Raw genomic sequence first — 24,860 nt, 5'->3', positions numbered from 1 at the left:
ACATCAAGTTTATACAGAGATGCAAGAAAGCAGACAAGATCCCGAAAGGACTACAGATCACGAACCCACTCAAGGCGACCTACAACACAGACTACGCTGAGAGACTCTGCCGTCGTACCTCTCGCACACTCCTCAACCATCTCGTACACCAGCTCTACAGCAGACACCGCAACCTCGAAACCAAGATAGAGTCCATGTTCTCAGCCTGTGCTCAGGACACAGCAGACCATCTACGAGACACCGCCAAACAGACGAGGCAACGGAACTACGCTGCCTACATGCACACCAAGAACAGGAAGCTTGAGAATCTCGGCATCACCACCAGCAGCAACCAAGCCTCCCCCGGTACTATGGCTGAAACCACAGGGAAGTCCATCATCAACTTGTCCGACCACACCCTTCAACCAGGCAAAATCGAAGTTCTCAGCCGAGGGCTCAATTACTGCCCCACCACCAAAATGGACCCAATCGGTCTCACGGCAGACACAGAGAAATTCATCAGGAGAATGAGGCTCCAGGAATTCTTCCACAAATCCCAAGATGTCAGCAGCGAACCCAATGAGACAATCAATGATCCGGAACAGTAGACAGAGGGATCCGCAGTGCAGCAACCGAAGAAGAAAGAGTCAAATTGGACCCCTCTGGAGGGTCGCTGCCCTAAGCTTGACATGTATGCTCAAGCTGTCAGGAGATGCATCAACGCCAGATTCATCAGCCGCACTCACAAGACAGTCCAGAATGTCACCCGAGCACAACGCAACGCCATCCATGCTCTCAAGAACAACCGCAACATCGTCATCAAACCAGCAGACAAAGAAGGAGCCATCGTCATACAGAACAGAATGGACTATTGCAAAGAAGTATACCGACAACTGGACAACCAGGAACACTCCAGACAGTTACCCGCAGATCCGACCAAAGAGCCGCCAACTCAACAGACTGATCAAGACCTTCGATCCAGACCTTCAAAGCATCCTACGCACTCTCATCCCACGTACTCCCCGCGTGGGAGGCTTCTACTGCCTCCCAAAGATACACAAAGCCAACACACCCGGACGTCCTATCGTATCAGGCAACGGAACCCTGTGTGAGAACCTCTCTGGATACGTCGAGGGCATCCTGAAACCCATCATACTGGGAACACCCAGCTTCTGTCGCAACACTACAGACTTCTTACAGAAACTCAGCACCCACGGACCAGTTGAACCAGGAACACTCCTCACCACGATGGACGTCTCGGCACTCTACACCAGTATCCCCCACGATGACGGCATCGCTGCGACAGCCTCAGGACTCAACACCAACAACAACCAATCTCCAGACACCATCCTATAACTCAGCCGCTTCATCCTTGACCACAATGTCTTCACCTTCGACAACCAGTTCTTTACCCAAACACACGGAACAGCCATGGGGATCAAATTCCCACCCCAATACGGCAACATCTTCATGCACAAGTTCTAGCAATACTTCTTCGCTGCACAGGACCTCCAACCAACGCTATACACCAGATACATCGACGGCATTATCTTCCCATTGACCCATGGCGAAGAATCACTGAAAAGACTACACGATAACATCAACAACTTCCATCCCACCATCAAACTCACCATGGACTACTCCTCAGAATCAGTTTCATTCTTGGACACACAAATCTCCATCAAAGATGGACACCACAGCACTTCACTCTACCGCAAGCCCACAGACAACCTCACGATGCTCCACTTCTCCAGCTTCCACCCTAACCACGTTAAAGAAGCCATCCCCTATGGACAAGCCCTGCGAATACACAGGATCTGCTCAGATGAGGAGGAACGCGGTGGACACCTACAGATGCTGAAAGACGCCCTCGTAAGAACAGGATATGACGCTCGACTCGTCGATCGACAGTTCCGACGAGCCACAGCGAAAAATCGCATAGACCTCCTCAGAAGACAAACACGGGACACAACCAACAGAGTACCCTTCGTCATCCAGTACTTCCCCGGAGCGGAGAAACTACGCCATGTTCTTCGCAGCCTTCAACATGTCATCAATGACGACGAACACCTCACTAAGACCATCCCCACGCCTCCACTACTTGCCTTCAAACAGCCGCCTAACCTCAAACAGACCATCGTTCGCAGCAAATTACCCAGCTTTCAGGAGAACAGCGACCACGACACCACACAACCCTGCCACGGCAACCTCTGCAAGACATGCCAGATCATCAACACAGATACCATCATCACACGTGAGGACACCACCCACCAGGTACATGGTACATACTCATGTGACTCGGCCAACGTTGTCTACCTCATACGTTGCAGGAAAGGATGCCCCGGAGTACATCGGCGAGACCATGGATGAACAGACACCGCACAACAATCGCCAGGCAGGAGTGTTCCCTCCCAGTCGGGGAACACTTCAGCAGTCAAGGACATTCAGCCTCCGATCTTCGGGTAAGCATTCTCCAATGCGGCCTTCGAGACACACGACAATGCAAAATCGTTGAGCAGAAACTGATAGCCAAGTTCCGCACTCATGCGGACGGCCTCAAACGGGATCTTGGGTTCATGTCATGCTACATGTAACCCCACCTGATGTAGAGTCATCCAGATTCAAGACGTCGCTGGCTTGTTCTCTCTACACAGATGCAGCTAGGCCTGCTGTGATTTCCAGAAATTTTTTTTTTTTTTTTTTATATTGTTTTTTGTTTGTTTTTTGTTTTTCCTACAGACCCCAGCATCTGCAACATTTGACCCCTTGTGACCCCACCTCATTGTTCTTTGATGTAATGTTTTCCTGACTGACCTGTTTGGACACCATTCACACCTTTGATTGCTGTGATTATCTCTCTGCCGAGGTGTGATAAAGGGCAGTTAGAAAGATTACCTGTAATCATCTGGCAGTGTTCTCTGACTATATATGCTTTGCCTATATGCATCGCTTCACTTCACCTGACGAAGGAGCAGCGCTCCGAAAGCTTGTGATTTCAAATAAAGCTGTTGGACTATAACCTGGTGTTGTGTGACTTGTCACTTATGGAGGGAGTCAGAGCACTCATGGAGGTCCTCTTCACTTCCAATGGGGAGAAAAGTCCTCCCCAGGACACCCAACAGCCTGGTTGGAGATTGCAGAGCAGGTCACCAGCAAGGATGTGGTCAGGAGGGTCTGGGAGCAGTGCCGCAAACTTCTCAATGATCTCATTAGATCAGGAAAGGTGAGTACAAAGCCACACTCACCTTCATGCTGCTGTGCCTCTCATCACATCCCCAGCATTCTGCCTTCCCAACCCTAACCCTGCACATACCTTGCACATCCACCCATCCCTCTCTCTCGATCTATATTATCACATCCCCATCTGACTAGCCACCCCACACACTCACCCTCATCCTAGTGCAATCATGCCAATTAACAGCACACAAGGAGGCCACTTGGCTTTGGCACCCCACTCCATCATAGTCACCATCTAAAGATCTAACCCATCCATTCCTTACACTCATTCCATCGGTCTCACTCAACCTTCCGTTCTTTCCCTCCTTGCAGGAAAAGAGAACCCAAAATAAGAGGGGGATAACTGGTGGTGGCCCTCCATCATTTGAAAACCTAATAACAGCAGAGGAGGCTGCTTTAGAAATATCTGGAGCTGTCAAACAGCTGGATGTGGGAGACAGAGAGAGGGGGACATCTCAGCAACCTAGTGACAGAATTATATATCATACAGCTACATGGGATACATCAATCACTCATATGGGAACTGATGTCAGTAGCCACTGAATGGCCATCATGTGCCTAATGGTATCTGTACCCATTCTTCATCTCCAACTCATCTCATTACTCTCCCACAGGTCCATCAAGAGCCCCCCTCCCACTGTCTAGGAGGAAGAGGAAGACAATTCCTCAGTGGAGCCTCCAGCCTCTGAGGGCGCACTGTCACCAGACATAAGCGCACCCAGCACCAGCGCAGATATGCACACCTCGGTGGCTGCCACACGAGATAGAGTAGTGTTGTCACCTGGTGTCTCACAAGTCACAAGTGAACAAGAGCAGATGGTTGAGAGATAGGGACAGCAGTGGAGACTCCTCGCCAGAGGGTGCAGAATGCTCCCAGCTCTGCTCAGCTGCATGCAGACACGAGTCTCAGGGGCCATCCAGAAAGAGAGCGATCCTGGAGGTGCAGCAAGAAGTGCAGGGGGCTCTGACAGGTTTTGTGACCACAATGTCTGCAAATGTTCAGAGAATGGAGGAGTCCATCTCCAACATGAGCACCACTGTGTTGCAGGCGATAGCAGCTGTAGACTCCTCCATGGATAGGATGGCCACCTGCATGGAGCAGCTAATGCGCCACTCACAGGAGCACATGGTCTCAATGGAGACTAGATGGCTATCTATGAAGGATAGATGGCTATGTATGGAGAATAGATGGCAGAGGTTCATAGACCTCCTCGCTAGGAGGAATGTCAGCATAGATGTGGATCCTCATGGCCCCACTGATGTGCAGCAAGGTGCTTTCCAGCTCCTTGGCATCAGGGAAGTGAGCAGGCTGCCTCTACCTCCGCTGAAATCACAGGGTTAGCACCTCAGTGTTAGGAACTTTTCCCTTTAGTAGGGGGTCAATAACAAGGGGGCATAGATTCAAGGTAAGGGGCAGGAGGTTTAGAGGGGATTTGAGGAGGAACTTTTTCACCCAGAGGGTGGTTGGAGTCTGGAACTCACTGCCTGAAAGGGTGGTAGAGGCAGGAACCCTCACAACATTCAAGAAGCATTTGGATGAGGACTTGAAATGCCATTGCATACAAGGCTATGGACCAAATGCTGGAAAATGGGATTAGATTGGACAGGGCTTGATGGACGGCGCAGACACAATGGGCCAAAGGGCCTCTTTCTGTGCTGTATAACTATATGATTCTATGACTCTATGACTCATAGAAGCACATGGAAGAGAAAGATGACACGCAAGTAGAGTCACAAGGGTAGCCATTTGATTTGAGTGTTTTATCCAATGTTTATGTAAAGTTTCCATTAATGTGCTGTCAAACATAAAAATCTTTATTTTCAACACTTTCTGGTCTTGGACAGATCTGTGTGCATCTTGGTAAGTGGCTTAGTGAGGTGCAGTGAATGGTGAGACATAACGATATGTGGTAAACCACTGTTGTTAGTATTGTTGTTCACCACTGTTGTTAGTACTGTTGTTCACTGTTAGTACTGTTGTTCACTCTTGCATATTGTTGTACTTGTCTGTGCATGCCTCAGCTGACTCTGCCCCTGGCTCCACCCTCATGGCTGGGTATAAAGGTCGCTGCTCGGCAGCCCCCGGCCCTTTTGGATACCAGGCAACCACAAGAGGCATGCTCTGTTCTTTGGTAATAAAAGCCTGTTTATTACTTTCTCAACTTCCAGTCTTTTGTAGCAATTGATAGTGCATCAATTTTATTACCAAAGTTAAATGTTGGCTGCGAATGCTGATCAACCGATGGTGCAAAACGCTGAGCAGCAGGCGCTGCTGCGAGCCCTCAGACCAACATGCCTGGACCTAGACCCCCAAGAAGCGGGTTCGTCGACTAAATTCGCACAATGGCTGCGTTGCTTTGAGGCGTATCTGGAAGCCTCGACCGTGACTCTTGATGAAAATAAACTGAAAATCCTGGCCTCGAAGGTGAGCCACCAAGTCTATACTTTAATCCAAGATGCGACGACCTACGCGGCGGCTATCGACCTACTGAAAGGGCAGTATGCACGCCCGGTTAACACGGTCTATGCCAGGCACCTTTTAAGATCTCGCAGACAGCAGCCCGGGGAATCGGTGGAGGCCTTCCTACGGGCACTGCGGGTACTCGGACGCGGCTGCGACTGCAAGGAAGTATCGGCCGCGGCACATGCGGAGGGACTGATACGAGACGCCTTCATTGCGGGTCTAAGGTCCGACTACTCCCGGCAGAGGCTGCTGGAGAAGGGTGAAATAGACCTGACAAAGGCAGTGTCCCTCGCGCTCTCACTCGACGCGGCCCACAGAAATATGGACGCTTTCTCCCCTACTCGCCCCGCGCCGTGGACGCCGCAATCTTGGGCCATGGGACCGCCACCTCCGACTGCTGCAGCGATGTCCAAGGCACAAAAATGCTATTTTTGTGGCCAAGCTAAACACGCTAGAGCACGCTGCCCCGCGAAGAATGCTACCTGCTCCGGCTGCGGGAAGAAAGGTCACTACGTTAGCGCCTGCAAAGGGAAGACCGCTAACGCCAGCAGCGCTGCGTGCGAACCGTGGGCGCAGCCATCTTGCCTGCCATCTTGGGCTCCCCCAGCCGCGTGGGGATCGGGACCGTGGGCGCCGCATTTTGTCCGCCATCTTGGACGCCTCCGACTTCGGTTACGGGGGACCCGGACTCCACCACCGCCTCATCGGACGACTGCATCGACGCGCTTGAACATACGCTGGCTTCCGTGACGCTGGATCAATCTCTCCCGCATCAACTGTCCAGGTCCATGATGGACATTACGGTAAACGGCCGCGCCACTACCTGCCTTTTTGACAGCGGGAGCACGGAGAGTTTTATACACCCCGACACGGTGCGCAGTTACTCTCTCCCGGTCCTGCCGATGCGTCATCGCATCTCTATGGCTTCCAAAGCCCAGTCAGCGGAAGTCGGTGGCTACTGTATGGTGACTCTTTCAGTGCGGGGTACTGAATACAAAAATTTTAAACTTCTGGTCCTGCCCGATCTCTGCGCTGCCGTCCTACTGGGGTTGGATTTTCAGTGCCACCTTAAGAGTGTCACTTTAGCGTACGGTGGACCCCTCCCCCCTCTCACGGTCTGCAGCCAGCAGTTTTTAAATCGCCCGCCGCGCGCCATTTGCAGCCTCTCCACCCTTAAAGTCTCCCCCCCCTCCTTGTTCGCTAACCTCACCCGCGACTGTAAGCCCATCGCTACCAAAAGTAGGCGTTACAGTGCCGGGGATAGGGGTTTCATTAAATCTGAGGTAGCAAGACTCCTGAAGGAAGGGATTATCGAGAGCAGCAATAGCCCATGGCGAGCACAAGTGGTGGTGGTGAAGACTGGCGGAAAACAGCGCCTAGTTATTGACTACAGCCAGACGATCAATCGCTACACCCAGTTGGATGCATACCCACTCCCCCGCATATCTGACATGGTCAATCAGATAGCACAATACCAGGTGTTCTCGACGATTGATCTGAAGTCGGCATACCACCAGCTCCCCATCAGGGCTGAGGACCGCCAGTACACAGCTTTTGAAGCTGACGGTCGGCTCTATCACTTTCTCAGAGTTCCCTTCGGCGTCACCAACGGAGTTTCTGTCTTCCAACGGGAGATGGACCGGATGGTTGACCAGAACGCGCTCCAGGCCACTTTCCCATATCTAGACAACGTCACCATCTGCGGCCACGACCAGCAGGACCATGACGTTAATCTAGGGAAATTCCTCCGGACGGCCCAGCGGCTGAATCTCACATACAACAAAGACAAATGTATGTTTCGTACTAAGCGCCTTGCTATTCTTGGCTGCGTAGTGGAGAACGGAGTCATCGGCCCAGACCCCGATAGAATGCGTCCTCTTATGGAGCTCCCCCTCCCCCACTGCCAGAAAGCACTGAAGAGATGCCTGGGGTTTTTCTCTTACTATGCTCAGTGGGTGCCCAACTATGCGGATAAAGCCCGACCCCTCATCAAGTCCGCCTCCTTCCCCCTGACAGCAGAGGCCTGTGCAGCCTTCACTCTCATAAAAAGCGATATTGCGAAGGCCACAATGCACGCTGTGGATGAGTCCCTCCCTTTTCAAGTGGAGAGCGACGCATCTGACTTTGCCCTAGCTGCAACCCTTAACCAGGCGGGGAGACCCGTGGCCTTTTTCTCAAGGACCCTCCAGGGCCCCGAGGTTCGACACTCCTCTGTCGAAAAGGAGGCCCAGGCCATTGTGGAAGCCGTGCGACATTGGCGGCATTACCTGGCCGGAAAATGATTTACCCTGCTCACTGACCAGCGTTCAGTAGCTTTTATGTTTCATAATAAGCAGCGGGGCAAAATCAAGAATGACAAGATATTAAGGTGGAGAATCGAACTCTCCACCTACAATTACGATATCTTGTACCGGCCCGGGAAACTCAATGAGCCCCCAGATGCCCTATCACGTGGTACGTGCGCCAACGCGCAGGTTGATAGATTACAGACCCTCCACAATGACCTCTGCCACCCGGGGGTCACCAGGTTCTTCCATTTTATCAAATCCCGTAACCTGCCCTACTCCATCGAGGAGGTCAGGACCATGAACAGGAACTGCCAGATCTGTGCCGAGTGCAAGCCGCATTTTTATAGGCCAGACAGAGCGAGCCTGATCAAAGCCACGCGCCCCTTCGAGCGGCTGAGCATCGATTTTAAAGGGCCCCTCCCCTCCTCTGACCGCAATGTGTACTTCCTCAATATAATTGATGAGTACTCCCGTTTCCCGTTTGCCATCCCTTGCTCAGACATGACCAGTACCACGGTCATTAAATGTCTGAATGACCTCTTCGCATTGTTCGGTTTCCCTAGCTATATCCATAGCGACAGGGGCTCATCTTTTATGAGCGACGAACTTCGGCAGTACCTGCTCGCGAGAGGCATTGCTACAAGCAGGACCACCAGCTACAACCCCCGGGGTAACGGCCAGGTGGAAAGGGAGAATGCGACAGTCTGGAAGGCAGTCCTTTTAAACTTAAAATCAAGGGCCTTCCGACCTCCCGTTGGCAGGAGGTCCTCCCTGCGGCGCTCCATTCCATTCGGTCGCTGCTCTGTACACCCACCAATGCCACTCCTCACGAGAGAATGTTCTCCTTCCCCAGGAAGTCCACGTCGGGGATTTCGCTACCAACATGGCTGACTTCTCCAGGACCCGTCCTACTGCGGAAGCACGTGAGGACCCATAAGGCGGACCCCCTAGTCGAGAGGGTGAGCCTCCTCCACGCCAACCCGCAGTATGCTTACGTGGTGTACCCGGACGGGCGGGAGGACACAGTCTCCATTCGAGACCTCGCACCTGCGGGTGCTCCTGAAACACCCTCTTCGCCACCCACCGCTACTCCTGCCTACCCCCAGGACACAGTCCCCGCACGAGACCTCGCACCTTCGGGTGCCTCTGAGAGACCACCATCGCTACCTCCCATTACCCATGCTCTGACCCCTGTAGACGGCATGCAGCAGCCCCAGGGTCCGCCACCTGCTACACCTCCTCTGAACGAGACACCGGGTTCAACGTTGGATGCTGCACCATCACCGCCGCTGCTGCGACGCTCAGGACGGCTTACAAGGCCTCCTGATAGACTTCAGTACACAAATTTTTAGTGCACTTCACCCCGCCGGACTCAATTCTAAACAAGGGGTGAATGTGGTAAACCATTGTTGTTAGTATTGTTGTTCACCACTGTTGTTAGTACTGTTGTTCACTGTTAGTACTGTTGTTCACTCTTGCATATTGTTGTACTTGTCTGTGCATGCCTCAGCTGACTCCGCCCCTGGCTCCACCCTCATGGCTGGGTATAAAGGTTGCTGCTCGGCAGCCCCCGGCCCTTTTGGATACCAGGCAACCACAAGAGGCATGCTCTGTTCTTTGGTAATAAAAGCCTGTTTATTACTTTCTCAACTTCCAGTCTTTTGTAGCAATTGATAGTGCATCACGATACATCCAGCAATGGTGGTGAGTGTGAAAGGAATGGTTTGGTCATTGTAGGGATGCTTTATGGTGTTGGTGTGGGGTGGTGCCAACCTGGCACATCATGTGGCAGCCATATGGGTGTACAGCATCAAGTGAAGTAAATCTGGACATGATGAGGCCATCCCTGGCCTCCTGGGCAGCAATGTGTTTGGGTGCTGATGCCCTCTGTCCTGTGCAGCATCAGGTGATTGTGAAAAAGTTGGTGCTGTTGTTGTTGGCACTGCTGGTGTGCCTGGTGCTGCTGGTGTTTGGGCTGATCGTGGTGGGGCTGATCGTGGTGGGATTCTGAGGATCAAGGTGAGACAGTATAAGCAGCATCCATGCTGATGGAATAGATGGCAGGTGAAGTAGAGATGACAGAAGCAATCTGTCAATAGTGAGAGAGGTTCTTCCAATGAGGTGACACTGGATGGAGACTTTGCTGGAAAGACTACAGCCTGCAGAACCTGAGCTGGGAATGCAGTGAGAAACAACTTCTGCTGAGAAAAGTGATCATCTGTCAGGTGGAGCTTTTATAGTACATTTGATGCTGTCAACTAATCAGCTGGAGCAATGGCCACTGAACTCACGCCTCAGGTTGACAGACGTGGTTCCCGAGCAGCGTGTTTCCCGTAGCCATCTAGTTAAATTTATATGGTTAAAACCACTCTTAAAGGTCTGACAACAAGCTACTAATACATTGAATTGGGTCGCCCGCCTCTGCCAATTGCGTCGGGTCCGCGCTGACAGATGCGCCAGGGGAAAGGCGCGTGGGAGCGGGATGACAGCAGGTTCCCGACCTGCTCCCAAAAATAACAACTTTCTCACCCAACCCGCTTCCGATCGCGCCCGCTACCACCCCAGAAAATTCCGGCCCTGGTTTCTCCCTCCCTCCCGTCTAAAATAATGGAGAGACATTTGCAATTTTCCAATCCAAAGCATAATTCCTGAATCTAGAAAGCTTTGGAAAATTATGACTAGCACATCTGCAATTTCCTCATCTATTTATTTTAATATTTTAGCATGGAAACCATCAGGTCCTAGAAATTTATCCTTCTTAAGTCCCATTATTTTCTTCATTATCTGTTTCTTACTTATATTAAATACAATAAGTTTCTCCCCTTGACTTATTTTTAGGTTCCCTTGTACCACTGGTATATTGTCCTCTTTCTCCATTGGGAAGACGGATACAAATTATTCATTTAACAAGTCTGCCATTTCCTTATTACCCATTACAGTCTCACCTGCATCTATCCTTAATGGGCTCGCATTCTCCATTACCACACTCTTTCTCTTAATAGATTTATTAAAAACTTTTTCTGTTAGCTTTGATATCCCTTGCACGTTTCTTTTTTCAATATTCCCTTTTTGCACCTCTTATTACTTTCCTTGCATCCCTTTATTGCTTTTTAAACTCCTCCAGTTTGCTCGATTTCCATTTTTCCTTGCATTTGCGTAAGCCTTTTCTTTTAGCTTGATAGTGTTTCTTACCTTATTTATTGACCATGGTTGCTTATCTACACAATTGCCTTTTAGGGGTATGTACTAGTTTTATATGGTATCAAATACTTCTCCAAGGGCTAACATGCAGCTCCTTAATGCAACTACCAAGCAGATTCCCCTTCAAGGAAAAGGAAGTAATATGCCAAGCATGTTGCACCCCTTTAAATTAAGGTAATCAGACCCTCAGTGCCACAGGCGCTCTCCAATGCATTATACCATGCTATGCACTATGGAAGCACAGCAAGCCTCAGGCGTGAGTGCCAGGTAATGCATGTCACTACAGCATAATATAAAGTTATGTTAACTATTGCATTCCAGACCTAAAATTCATAGAGAATTGGAGGACTTATGCTGGGGATCAGGGAAGGCCACTTAATTTGAATAGGATTGGTGAGCATCTGCACGACTAGGGGCACATCTGGGGCACCTGCCTACGAAAGGGGCCACAAATTGCATAGGCTTCCCCTGGGAATAACTGTAAAGTTCCCCCAGGGGACTGCATTAAAAATATAAATAATTTGTTTTTGGGAGACCAGGCTAGACCCCCACAGGTGGGGTCCACTTATGCCATTTGGTAGCCTGATCTGCCTGGTCTCACACCAGCATACTGCTGCCGATCCTATGCCAGGTTCCTTTGAGAGCTCGGGAAGTGGGAACTCCCGGTGTTGGGAATCCACACTCCCCCCCCCCCACCCCACCTCACCCCCATCCCGGAGAGAATTCTTGTCACATCCATGCCTCAGCCTAACTTCTGGTACATGGGAAGGGCTAGGGATTTTCCTATGTTCACTGCCTTCTATATATTAAAAACAGGAGGTGAGTCACATTATTCCATTCAGTAGCTGTTACATCTGCAGGTAGCACTGTGATGCATGGTATAAATGTTAAATCTAGCGTAATGTTACCAGATAAAGCAGCAGCTGAGATAAAGTCGTGGTTGTTATAATTAATCATGCAGTTCCACACCCTGGCCACCAGGCAGCTCTGCAGCAATGTTTGTGCTCCCACTTGTTAAGATTAAGCCAATCTGTAGCTTCTCTCTAGTCTTTCAAATAATCAGGATCGACTGCAAACCAATATGGTGGATATATTGTGTTTAATCAGAGTTTAAGACGGAATATAACACGCTAGTAATACAGCAAAAACATACGGCCGTGACAAGCAGCTGGTACCGGTCCCGATCGGACAGGCGGCTGGCGTGCGTGAACAATTCTCTGGCTTCCGCTTTCTCTTCCTCTCATCTAGAGCCACCGAGTCAGTGAGCATGGGATCGCTCTCGAAAGAGCGTTTGACCAGCCCAACTTCTGATTGACTCTCCCCTCCACCATCTGTGTGGGCAAGCCCTCAGGGTGTTACTTTTATCCTCTTTTTAGGGGTAGGCCCAAAAAGAGAATAAATTATTGACAAGACCATTTAACCCATAAAGGTTCCCCTAAAAACTCAGTACCCAATGGGGCATTGAGTTCTTTGTCTCAATTCTTGGATGAAAGCCCTCCCCTACAGGGGTCTCATATTCTTAGCCAATTTGTCTTATTGTTTAATCTTTCTTCCTTGGAATTCGTGTCTTATCTCCCTGGTCCCTATCCTCCCTGCTACAATTGGTACTAGGCCTGGCCTTGTCCCCTTTCAATCATGAGGCCCAAGCCAGAGCTGTTCCGCTTCAGCTGGTCGTTATCTCACTTTCATCTAGCAAACCGCTCCATCCTGAGATGGATACCTTAACTCCCCTAAATTCCTTTTATTCTATGCCTTTCTATACTAATTAACTTTTAATTATCTTCACAAGCAGTTTTGTTAAGCCAACTCCAATTCCTACCATAGCATTATATCATGGTTATTAGCAATAGTAGAAGAAACGTAGACATTGCGCTTTAGTTGGTCCAATTAGAGAGAAATAAACAAAGTTGAAATCCTAACTGGAGAACAGCAGATAATTATCTTGAAAACAAGATTATTTATGACCGTCACGCTGCAGAATGCTATAACATCCGCAGAGAACCAAAACACAGGCAGATTCTAAGCACCTATCTAGTTATTCTAAGACTAATCTGAAGAGACATTTTGTCTCCAGTTCTAATACCATCATGTAAACACAGCATTATTCACGTCACAATTTTGTTCGCATAACCATATACATTTTGGACACCCCCGATTTCTAACACACTGAATGTCTGAGCATACAGTTAGAAAGGAAATATGATTTAAAGTGTAATGATAGGAATGAATGTTTAAATTTATGTTTTTGTAACTGAAATGCACAGATCTAAAAATGTTAACAGAATCAATTTTGGAACCTTCATAAATCACCCATCCTCACAACTTTTAGCCCAACAGCAGCTCTTTCCCTACACTTCAACAACAACAACAACAACAATTTGTATTTATATAGCGCCTTTAATGTATTAAAACATCCCAAGGCGCTTCACAGGAGTGTTAAAAGACAAAAAATTTGACACCTAGCCACATAAGGAGAAATTAAGTCAGGTGACCAAAAGCTTGGTCAAAGAGGTAGGTTTTAAGGAGCGTCTTAAAGGAGGAAAGAGAGGTCGCCAGGCGGAGAGGTTTAGGCAGGGAATTCCAGAGCTTAGGGCCTAGGCAACAGAAGGCACGGCCACCAATGGTTGAGCGATTATAATCAGGGCAGAATTAGAGGAGCGCAGATATCTCGGGGGGGTTGTGGGGCTGAAGGAGATTACAGAGATAGGGAGGGGCGAGGCCATGGAGGGATTTGAAAACAAGGATGAGAATTTTGAAATCAAGGCATTGCTTAACTGGGAGCCAATGTAGGCCAGCGATGACAGGGGTGATGGGTGAACGGAACTTGGTGCGAGTTAGGACACAGGCAGCCGAGTTTTGGATGACCTCAAGTTTACGTCAGGTAGAATGTGGGAGGCCAGCCAGGAGTGCTTTGGAATAGTCAAGTCTAGAGGTAACAAAGGCATGGATGAGGGTTTCAGCAACAGATAAGCTGCGGCAAGGGCAGAGATGGGCGACGTTACGGAGGTGGAAATAGGCGGTTTTTGTTATGCTGCGGATATGTGGTCGGAAGCTCATTTCAGGGTCAAATATGACACCAAGGATGCGAACAATGTGGTTTACCATCCTTCATTTCAACACCAAGCTCTTTCCTGTACCCTGGACCTGATAGCCATCTTTCAGTTCACATCTGACTGGTCTCCTAAGCTGTTTTGTGTCTGATGGCCATGCCACACTAGGCACCAGAGGGTTCTGAATCATTGCTGGCGCAACAGTAACCCTTTATAGTTCACCAACCCCATCTCCCACACTGAGAAGAACTTTAGATTCCGCAACCTGCCCCCAACATGGACCAGCAATTTTCTCATTTGCTCCCCACCACCCCAAGCATCATTTTTGGCCATCAGAAACCCCTCTGCACTGAGCAGTTTTTTTGGCATTTCCTCTCCCCTCATCCCTGCCCCTCCATCTGCCTCGTCCCTAGCCCCCACTCACCTATCCCTGTCCCAATGTCCCTCATTCATTTCTCTCCTCCTGCCCTCCTTTGTAATCCTCCTCGTAGCCCCTCTCCTCTCAGTCCTTTTCTCTTTATCCTCACCTTCTCTAGCCTCCCCCTCTTCCCTTTCCCACCTCTCTTCTCTCGCTCTCTTCTTCCCTTTCTCTCCTCCTCCTCCTCCCTCCTCCCTCCACCCCTCCTCTCTCTCTTCCTTTCCTCCATCTCTCTCTTTTTACTCTCCCCCAATTTGGTCCACCTGCTATACCTTGCTGTACCTGAATACTGGTGTGCAACACCATGGGAGATTGACTGGTTTCTAAAAGAACAGATTTTCAAAATTGCTAGAAATAGCAGGAGGCAGCTCCAAGAACATTCCCAACCATGGGGCCCGATTTTTGGCTTGAGTGGGAAATGGTCGGGTTTCCCCGAATGTGGGGTTTCTGACACACAAAAAAATGTGTCAGCCAGCTCCACGCAATTTTCCCTCAAGTGGCCAATTAATTCCCAGCATGTGGGCAGCCTTGCTAATTGTTCAATTCATGTCAGAAAGCCCCACAGTATGATGTCATCGTTCGTGGTGCTTTCAAAGTGTCCAGCAAGCTTCTCCACCTCTGCAGGCTTCTCAACCACTCTTGCACAATGGCAGAGGAGCCTGCACCAGCTGCTGCCAACGGCAGGGACCGAGCTGCGGCCAAATTCAACGAGACGTCATTGCAGACCTTGGTGGATGGGGTAAGGGCCCAGAGAGAGGTCCTCTACCCTCGCTCAGGGAGGAAGAGGCCTCCCAAAGAGTCCACAGCAGCAGAGGTAAACTCTCTGGGTGTCACCCGTCGCACCTGGCTGCAGTGCAGGAAGCGCTTCCATGACCTTCACCGCACAGGGAAAGCAAGTATGAAGTTTCCATCACCCTCAACCTGATCCCCATTGCCTTTCCCCAACAGCACTCAGCTTCAGCAATCTCTTCTTCCACATCCCACTTCACAGTCACATCCATGCACCCTTACCCATTCCATCTCTCTCTATGCTCACATTCACATAACTATTCCATCATCCAGTCTTGTAAATAGTTTTAATGCCATCATTTTCCTGTACATAAAAAATCTGGTGCCAGCTGCTGCAGTTATGGCGTCTGTCATTTGGCGAATGGGGATGTCACATAGAGGCCTTAGGATAACTTGCAGATGACTGCAAGCTGGTCAAAGTTGTTGGAAAGTGCAGGCATGGGCCACTGTCCATGGTCAATTCAGAAGCAGTGAGGCTGCAGTGTTTGATGTTCCAGGCTACGCAACTCTGCCCAGGATGAGTGCGTTCCTTGCATTCCGCCCAGCAATGTTCTCGCGCACTGGTGCCGCTGGTTGGCGGGCCTCTGCAGGATGCTCGTTTCTGTCCTCCTCCTCCTCCTCCTCAGCATCATCCTCATCCGAGGCGGCTCTGTGAGGAGCCTCTTGGTCCTGCGGAATTGGCAAGCCACGATGCTGTGCCATGTTGTGAAGCACACAGCATACCACAACGATTTTGGAGACCTGGCTGATGAGTACTGTAGGGCTCCACCTGATCTATCGAGGCATCTGAAGCGCATCTTCAGCAATCCGATGGTTTGCTCAATAATGCATCTGGTGGTAATGTGGCTGGAGTTGTAGCGCTCCTCAGCTTCGCTGGCTGGTCTCCTCAACAGCGTCATTAGCCAAGAGCGCAGGGCATATCCCTTGTCTCCAAGTAGCCATCCTTGAAGTTCATTTGGCGGACTGAATAGCGGAGGCACAGTAGACTGGCGCAGTATGAAGGAGTCATGGCAGCTGCCAGGGAACCTGGCACAAACATGCAAAATCACCTTCTTGTGGTCACACACCAGCTGAACGTTAAGGGAGTGGAAGCCCTTAAAAAACTCCTGGATTGCGGTGGGGTGCCCTAAGGGCCACATGTGTGCAGTCAATGACGCCCTGCACCCTTGGAAAGTCTGCCAGCTGAGCGAATCCACGCGCTCGCGCCCTCACACTTGCGCGATCCCTGGTGAAATGGATGTGATTGTGCGCGATGGCAAAGAGGGCATCGGTTACCTGCGTGATGCATGTGTGTGTGGCAGCCTGGGAGATGCCGCTGATGTCTGCTGCTGATCCCTGGAAGGAGCCTGAGACATAAAAGTTGAGTGCGGTGGTGACTTTGATGGCCACTGGCAAGTAGTGTGGACCTGTTGTTCTGGGCTCCAGGTCTTGCCGCAGCATTGCGCAGATGTCAGTCACAACCTCTCGCGAAAGTCGGAGCCGCCTCTGGCACTGCTGCTCAGTCATGTTGAGGTAGCTGACCCTGTGTCTGTACACCCTGTTTGGGGGGTATCTCCTGCGCCGATGGCCTTCCATGCGCTGACCCCTTCTGGCCTGTGCTGCCTCAGGTGGGTGAGCTGCAGCCTGCCGCTCCTGCTGGTGCTGCTGGTGTTGCTGGTGATGCTGTTGCTGGAGTTGCTCCAGCCTCCTCTGCTGTTGGAGATCCTCTAATGCCAGGAAGGGAAGGTACCAAAGGCCTCCCATGCTTCTGGCAGATGCCTCCGTTGAGGAGGCGCTGAGTTAGGGTGGTGAGAGGGGCTTCCCAGGAGCTCACACTGGAGAAGTGTGTGAGGCTCCAACTTTCTACAGCTGTGCCTAAGCCTTCAAAAAGTTCCCCCAAGCCTTCATCAACAAGGTCCTGCAGCCTGCAAATGCTGCCTGTTTAAATCTCTTCAGTCCTCATTGACCTGCAGCTGCAAGCAAGCAAGCCAACTGTTTTCACGCCAGCTCTCATCAGCGGGGCTCCCCGCAGGCGTGTTTCACGTGGGGAAAGCCCCAAAATCACAACGGCCCCTTAAAATCTACTTAAACAAGGTAATAATTGGTGATTTGTGTTCCGACGGCCAGTCCCGCCAGCGGCAATCTTATATTGCTGTCCCTTCAACCACTTCAACTACTCTGTCCCATCACTTCAAAATTTTAAAATACCTCTATCAAATCAACCCATAATCTCCTTTGTTCTAATGAAAACAGTCCCAATTCATTAAGTCTTTCTATTTGACCCCATTCTGAAACGGAATATGAGTGTAGATATTCTGCCCACAGAGAGGGGTGGGGTGGAATTCCAGCATAGCTGTGGCAGGGGCGGGAGAGGGGGTTGCAATTTGTAACAGAGCAAAGATCCGTGGGGTTATCTGCCATTTAAGTTGGAAATCCTGATGCAGGGAAGTAGGGGGGACGGGTGCTTCTTCTGCCTGTACTCCTACATCCCGGCAGCAGGTTGTGGCCACGTCTGGGGCATTCCCAAGCCATTCCAGGAATTCCACCCATCTCACCTCTACCTGGCCCAGCAGTTCCCGTGTCTGCTGAGAGTAGGTATGAGTTCTGTTCTGGAGGATCCTAAAGGCCCCAAAGATAATCGATCCCAGGGCATCACTTGCCTTTAGAATGTGGCCCACTCTATTCTGTGCAGGGACTGAAAATTCTTGCATTCGTTTATTCGTCATCCTGATAAGGGCCTTGGGTTCCTCCTTTCCTCAGAGGGGCAGATTGCTATTATGAGTTTCTGGTTCAAAGCAGGGCATCTACTCTGTATATTTAAATGACCCCATCCATGGAATTTAGTGGGGAGTCAAGGTGAGGCCAGAAGTCTCACCCCATTGCACTTCTACCTTATCACCAGGGTCTGTGGAGGATTTAGACATGAATGCTCTAAAAATCAAACTGCTTACCACCGATTTTTAATTTCCACTCTAAATTTTTGATTTTTTTAATAGATAGGGGCACAATTCAAATGAAGCTATTGGTACAGTTTCAGTCCGATCCTTGTAGCTGTGGAATTGGCCGTAGCAAAGAGCTATTATCATTTGTCAATAAATCTTACAATCTTACTCAGAGAAGTTTTGAATGACTGGTGTGGGAAATAAAAATGTCACAGTGGTGCAATGGTATGTCTTGTTCTGAGGTTGGGGTTAAGGCGCATTGAGGGGTTAAAGTAAAGTGTGGCTTACTCCACATCTAAAGTGCCGGAGTGCTTGATTTTGACAGTGGTTTAAATAAAATGGACAATGTTCCGGTGTTTAGCCCTCTCACCTTGTCAAGAAACATACAAAGGAATTAACTAAAAGATGAAGGCTGAAAATTCACAATCCTTGGGGGTGATTTTGCCAGCCCGGGGGAGGCGGGTATGGAGGCGGGACTGCCGGGAAAATGGCAGAATCTGGGCGCGGGTACCCATCCTGCCCCCAACCCGCCTCCGTGCCATCTTCCCAGGAGGCGGCGACCCGACCCGCACTGGGCTCCGCCTCCTCGAGGTGGGAAGGGGATTAGTGCCAAATAACTGCCCGTTAACAGGTAGTTAACAGGCAGTTTTTTGGCTAATCCCTATTTTGAGACCTAAAGTGTGGGCTTCCCGACGGCTCCAAAACTCGCCAGGGTCAGTGAGGTGAGCCGTGGGTCTGCGGGGTTCGGAGGGGTCGAGATGTCCAGTGTGCAGGTGAGTGATGAGTGCAAGTGTGGAGAGGTAAGTGTGTGAGGTGAGTGTAGAGTATTTTAATAAGATTACTTACCTTTGCTTCTTCCTCCAGGCTTCATCCCTTTATGCTGCGGAGCTGCCTCACCTTCACGGCAGAGATGACAGGATGGCTGCAGCATTCTCCGATGCAGCAGCCATCTGATTTCTGCTCAGGAAAGAGGTTTGGTCTTTAGTACAAGGACTCACCATAGAACAGAGATTGTCAGTGTTTGACGGCTTCTCAAAGCTGTCAAATGATGACAATTCATCTGTCAAAAATTGTCTCTGTCACCAGCTTTCCCTTAATTGGCCTGCTAAACCCGCTGGGTGGGCTTAACAAGGTCAATCAAGGGAAAATAGCGTGGGTTAGCCAGGCGTCAATGGAGGCAGGACTAAAACCCGACAAGCAGCAGTCCCGCCTCCATCACGTCCCCAGTGATAAAATCACCCCCCTTGAGTGAGTGTGCTGGAAAGGCTGCAAATTAGGACATGAATTCAGTTACGTCATCACTTCCTAAAAAGCCTGTTGGGGGGCGGAGCCTCAAACAAAGCCATCGACGCAGGATGGAGCGGACACCAGAGGTGGGGAGCCCCAATGGCAGGAGTTCCTGCATTCTTGGCTCTCAGAGAGACCCGGCTTATGATCGGTGATGGTACGCCATTTAGTGGGGGGGAGGTTGTAGTGTATGTGCCTTTAAGAGGAATTATGTTTTTGAAGCCCCTGTATACTGTAGTACCAGTAGTGACCACTCGGGTATATAAGCCTGTGTAGCGTCTTGTGTTGTTAGTTCACCTCCAGATTTTGTTCAGTAAACACTTGTTAAATCAACTCCTGCATTCCGTGTCTCCATTAACACACGGATCTAACAGTGGCGACGAGTTAGAAACAAACTTACCTGCAATTCGGCAGCACCTCAAGGGGGTTGATTCCTCAGACGAAGGTTGAAGCCAGAAGCAAGAAAAAAAAAATAATAACTCGAAGAAACTTGAAAACGAGGGCCAGGCTTGGTCTCCAGTCTGTGGTTTCCCCAGCTAAACGGGCTGATGGCAGGTAGTGCACCGATCCTTCCTGGGCTGCGGCGGGCTACAGCTCAATCGGGTGGCTCTGCAACGGAGCCGGGCAGCAAGTCGGGAAGCAGAAGCAAAGAGAGAGAGGGTGGAGCACTCAGGGCACGGCCGGCGTTCGGACCGAGCAGAGGGAGGGGAAAGTCCCAGAGGGTCCGCTCCACGACGGGAACGGTTCTTCAATTACGGAGAGAATATTGAAGCGATATATAAAAACAAAAATAGAAATACCGCGAAAAGCTGCAGGTCGCAACGGGAACCGCGGAGAACAGCGTTGGCAGCAGCGGCAGCGGCGGGAAAGCGCGGGAGGTGCTATCTTAACTCGGCGGGGAAGAAAGAAAAGCGCGGAAGCGCCATTTTAGATTTTCAAGATGCCGAAGACTGGCAATATTACTGCTTTCGATAGCGATATAGAAGATTGGACCACATATGTGGAAAGAGTGGAGGTATATTGCAAGGCGAATGAGGTAGCGGATGATAAAAAGGCATCGGTACTTCTAAATCTGATGGGCGCAAGGACATACGGGCTGTTACGAAACTTGATCACTCCAGCCAAACCGATGGACAAGAATTTTAATGAGATTGTTGATACCTTACAGGAGCACTTAAACCCAGCACCGCTGCTGATAGCTGAACGATTCAAATTCTTCAGGAGGAATCAGCACAAGAATGAAAGTAACGCTGATTACCTCACCGAATTACGAAAGCTGTCAAAGCACTGCCAATTCGGGGCAGGACTGGCAGATTCTCTACGAGACAAATTCGTCTGCGGTCTCCTAAGCGAAGGAACACAGAAAAGACTACTTTCTGAGAAAGATTTGACACTGGACAAGGCTTTCAGTGTGGCTGTATCATACGAAGCAGCAGCAAGAGGAGCTGCAGAGATACAGTAAAAGCCACAGGACTTCGGCACCCATGAAATGACATGGGGTTTCGAGAGATGTTATCGCTGCGGCAGATCCACCCATGACCAGAAGGACTGCTGGTTCAAGGACAAAGCATGCAGGCAATGCGGAAAGATGGGACACATTGCACGTGTATGCAGATCTGGAAAGAAATCCGCTGACAGTAAAAAGGTCAATAAGGAAAAGTACAGAAAGGTACAAATGATGACGGACAGTAGCTCCGAAGACCAGAAGAGTGATAGCGACTCCGGAAACAAGAGACTAAGCTGTCTCAAATTACATAATGTAATTGCCAAAGAAGATTACCAGACCATTTGGGTTACCCTCACGATAGCGGGGTCCCCAGTCAAAATGGAGCTAGATACAGGATCAGCTCTGACCGTCATGAGTCGACGGGATTACGAGCGGCTATTTCCGCATATACCTTTGAAAGACACATCCATTGTCTTGAAGACATATACGGGGCAGAAAGTATACCCCAGAGGGAAAATAAGGGTGCCTGTTGTATACAACGGCAAGGAAATACAGAAGTTGTATTTATACGTTCTGCAAGATGGTGGTCCACCGTTGTTGGGACGTGAATGGATCAGAAAGATAAGTTTAGACTGGCACTCCATTCAGGCACTGACGGTGACCAGTGAGAAAAAAAACGATGATGACATCATACCTGGACGGTTAAAAGAAATCTTGGCTAACGCCAAAGAAGTGTTTCAGCAGGAACTAGGAACCCTGAAAGGCGCCACCGCCTCAATAAAAGTGGAAGATGCGGCAATTCCCAAGTTTTTAAGGCAAGGCCGGTGCCATACGCAATTCGTCCAGCTGTCGAGGCAGAGCTGGAGAATTTGGAAAAAGCAGGCGTGTTATCCAAGGTAGATTGGAGCGAGTGGGCAACACCCATCATCCCGGTCATGAAGAAAACGTTGAATAATGATAAATATGAAGAACAGAGAAAAGTTCAGATCTGTGGGGACTTCAAGGTGACTGTAAACCCGATTCTTCACATGATACAGTATCCTCTTCCGAGGATAGAAGATATTTTCGCCTCACTATCCGGAGGGAAACGTTTCACCAAAATTGACTTAGCACAGGCATATCTACAGATGGAGGTTGAGGAGGCCTCTAAAAAGTATCTCACGATAAACACACACAAAGGCCTGTACCAGTACAATCAACTGGTTTTCGGAGTGGCATCAGCTCCGGCTATCTGGCAAAGAGCTATGGAGCAAGTCCTGCAAGGGATTCCGGGGACTCAATGCTACCTAGACGACATTCTTGTAACAGGAGAAAACGACAATGAGCACCTTGCCAACTTGGAGCAGGTGCTCACAAGGCTGAGAGAACGGGGCCTACGAGCAAATCGCCCCAAGTGCGAATTTTTCCAGAAAAAAATATCATATTGTGGCCATGTCATTAACGAAGAAGGGTTGCATAAGTCACCTGAAAAAATTGAAGTGGTCGTAAAGGCCCCAGCGCCTGAAAATGTCTCACAATTAAGGTCGTTCCTGGGATTAGTAAATTACTATCATAAATTTTTACCAAACTTGTCGACGGTTCTGCACCCGCTTAACGCACTGCTACAAACGAGAGTAGTTTGGAAATGGAGCGAAGACTGTAAACGTGCCTTCCATAAATGCAAAGGCTTGATCACGTCCAGGGAAGTGTTGGCTCATTACAACCCATCACTGCCAATCAGACTGGCGTGCGATGCATCCCCTTACGGCGTGGGAGCGGTATTATCGCATAGATTCCCTGATGGCTCGGAGCGGCCGATAACTTTTGTGTCGTGCTCATTAAACTCAGCTGAGCATAACTATGCCCAGATCGACATGGAGGCACTCAGCCTGGTGTGGGGGGTGAAGAAATTCAACCATTACCTACACGGACAAAAATTTACCTTGTTGACTGACCATCAACCCCTCGTCTCCATATTCAACCCTAAAAAGGGCGTTCCCATTATGACAGCGCAAAGGCTACAGAGGTGGTCCCTTTTCCTAGGAGCACACCAATATGACATAGAGTACAAAGGAACAAAACAGCATGGGAATGCTGACGGGTTGTCACGCTTACCGTTGCCAATGGTGGAAGAGGCGCCTACAGTGGACCCAGTGGAGATATTCCACTCGACCATAGTGGAATGTCTACCGGTGACAAATTCTACCATTGAAAAGGAAACGCGAAATGACCCGACTCTCTCACGAGTCTACGATTTAACGGTGAAGGGATGGCCAGCACATGGCGAACCACTGTTGCCAGCATTCTCGCAAAGAAGAGAACAGCTGTCAGTGTGCCGAGGAACCTTGATGTGTGGATCCAGAGTGGTGATTCCACCCAAACTCAAGGATAAAGTGCTAAAGGAGCTTCACGAGGGGCATCTGGGTGGAGTGAAAATGAAGAACTTAGCCAGAGCGTTTGTGTGGTGGCCAGGTATCGATGGAGACATCGAAGAAATGACCAAGACCTGTCTAGGATGCCAGAAGGTCCAAAACGCCCCACCACAAGCCCCTCTACATCCATGGGAGTGGCCCTCATCTCCATGGCAAAGGGTACATATCGACTTTGCTGGTCCAGTTATGGACTCAATGTTCTTAATCGCGGTGGATGCACACTCCAAGTGGCCGGAGGTAATAAAGATGTCCTCCACCACCACGGAAAAAACCATCACAGTATTAAGGACCATATTCGCCAGGAATGGGCTGCCTGAACAGATCTGTTCTGATAATGGACCGCAATTTGTATCCGAAGAATTCAGGAAGTTCTTAAAAAACAATGGGGTTAAGCACTACACGTCTGCCCCATACCATCCCGCCACCAATGGATTGGCTGAAAGGTTTGTCCAGACCTTCAAGAAGGCCATAAAGGCCATGGGTAATGAAGACATAAATCTACAACATAAGGTAGATAACTTCTTGTTTGCGTACAGGAATGCAACACATGTGGTTACAAACCAAACCCCCGCCATGATGTTTTTCAATAGAAGACTAAGATGCCAGCTGGATTTGGTCAAGCCAAACGTCAGAAGGGACGTAGAGAACCGGCAATTTCAAAGCATGAATGAAAGGCCAACTAGAACCTTCCAGATAGGTCAACCAGTTTTGGCCCGGGACTACCGTACCGAGAAATGGCAGTCTGGAACTATTTGCACACAACTAGGACCGCTGATGTATACCGTGGACATTGGAGAAAGCATAATAAGGCGCCATGCTGACCAGATCATAGAGTCATCCGAAAAAGGACAACCTACACCACAACTCTATATGCCTAGTGATGAAGCAGAGATACCCATAGTATCTACCTCCGATCTGGTGATACTGGAACCAGATGAACCCGACACTGGCATTGAAGCCAAATCGACCTTGCCAAAAGAACCTACTACACCACCGAGGCATTATCCGGACCGAGTCAGGAAGCCTCCAGAGAGACTGAATTTGTAATTGATTAACTTCAGCAAATGTGTATATTATTGTTCTTGTAAAAATGTTATTTAATGATTACTTAAAATGTTATGTACTATTTATCTAAAAGGGGAGGAATTGTAGTGTATGTACCTTTAAGAGGAAATATGTTTTTGAAGCCCCTGTATACTGTAGTACCAGTAGTGACCACTCGGGTACATAAGCCTGTGTAGCGTCTTGTGTTGTTAGTTCACCTCCAGACTTTGTTCAGTAAACACTTGTTAAATCAACTCCTGCATTCCGTGTCACCATTAACACACGGATCTAACAGAGGTCAAGGTGAGGCCAAAGCGGCGGCCA

This window comes from Somniosus microcephalus, chromosome 2, assembly GCF_052327205.1.
Source record: "Somniosus microcephalus isolate GS21.2 chromosome 2, FLI_Smic_1.0, whole genome shotgun sequence".
Taxonomy (NCBI): domain Eukaryota; kingdom Metazoa; phylum Chordata; class Chondrichthyes; order Squaliformes; family Somniosidae; genus Somniosus; species Somniosus microcephalus.
The sequence above is the reverse complement of the archived record's forward strand: the minus strand, read 5'-3'. Positions refer to the sequence as shown.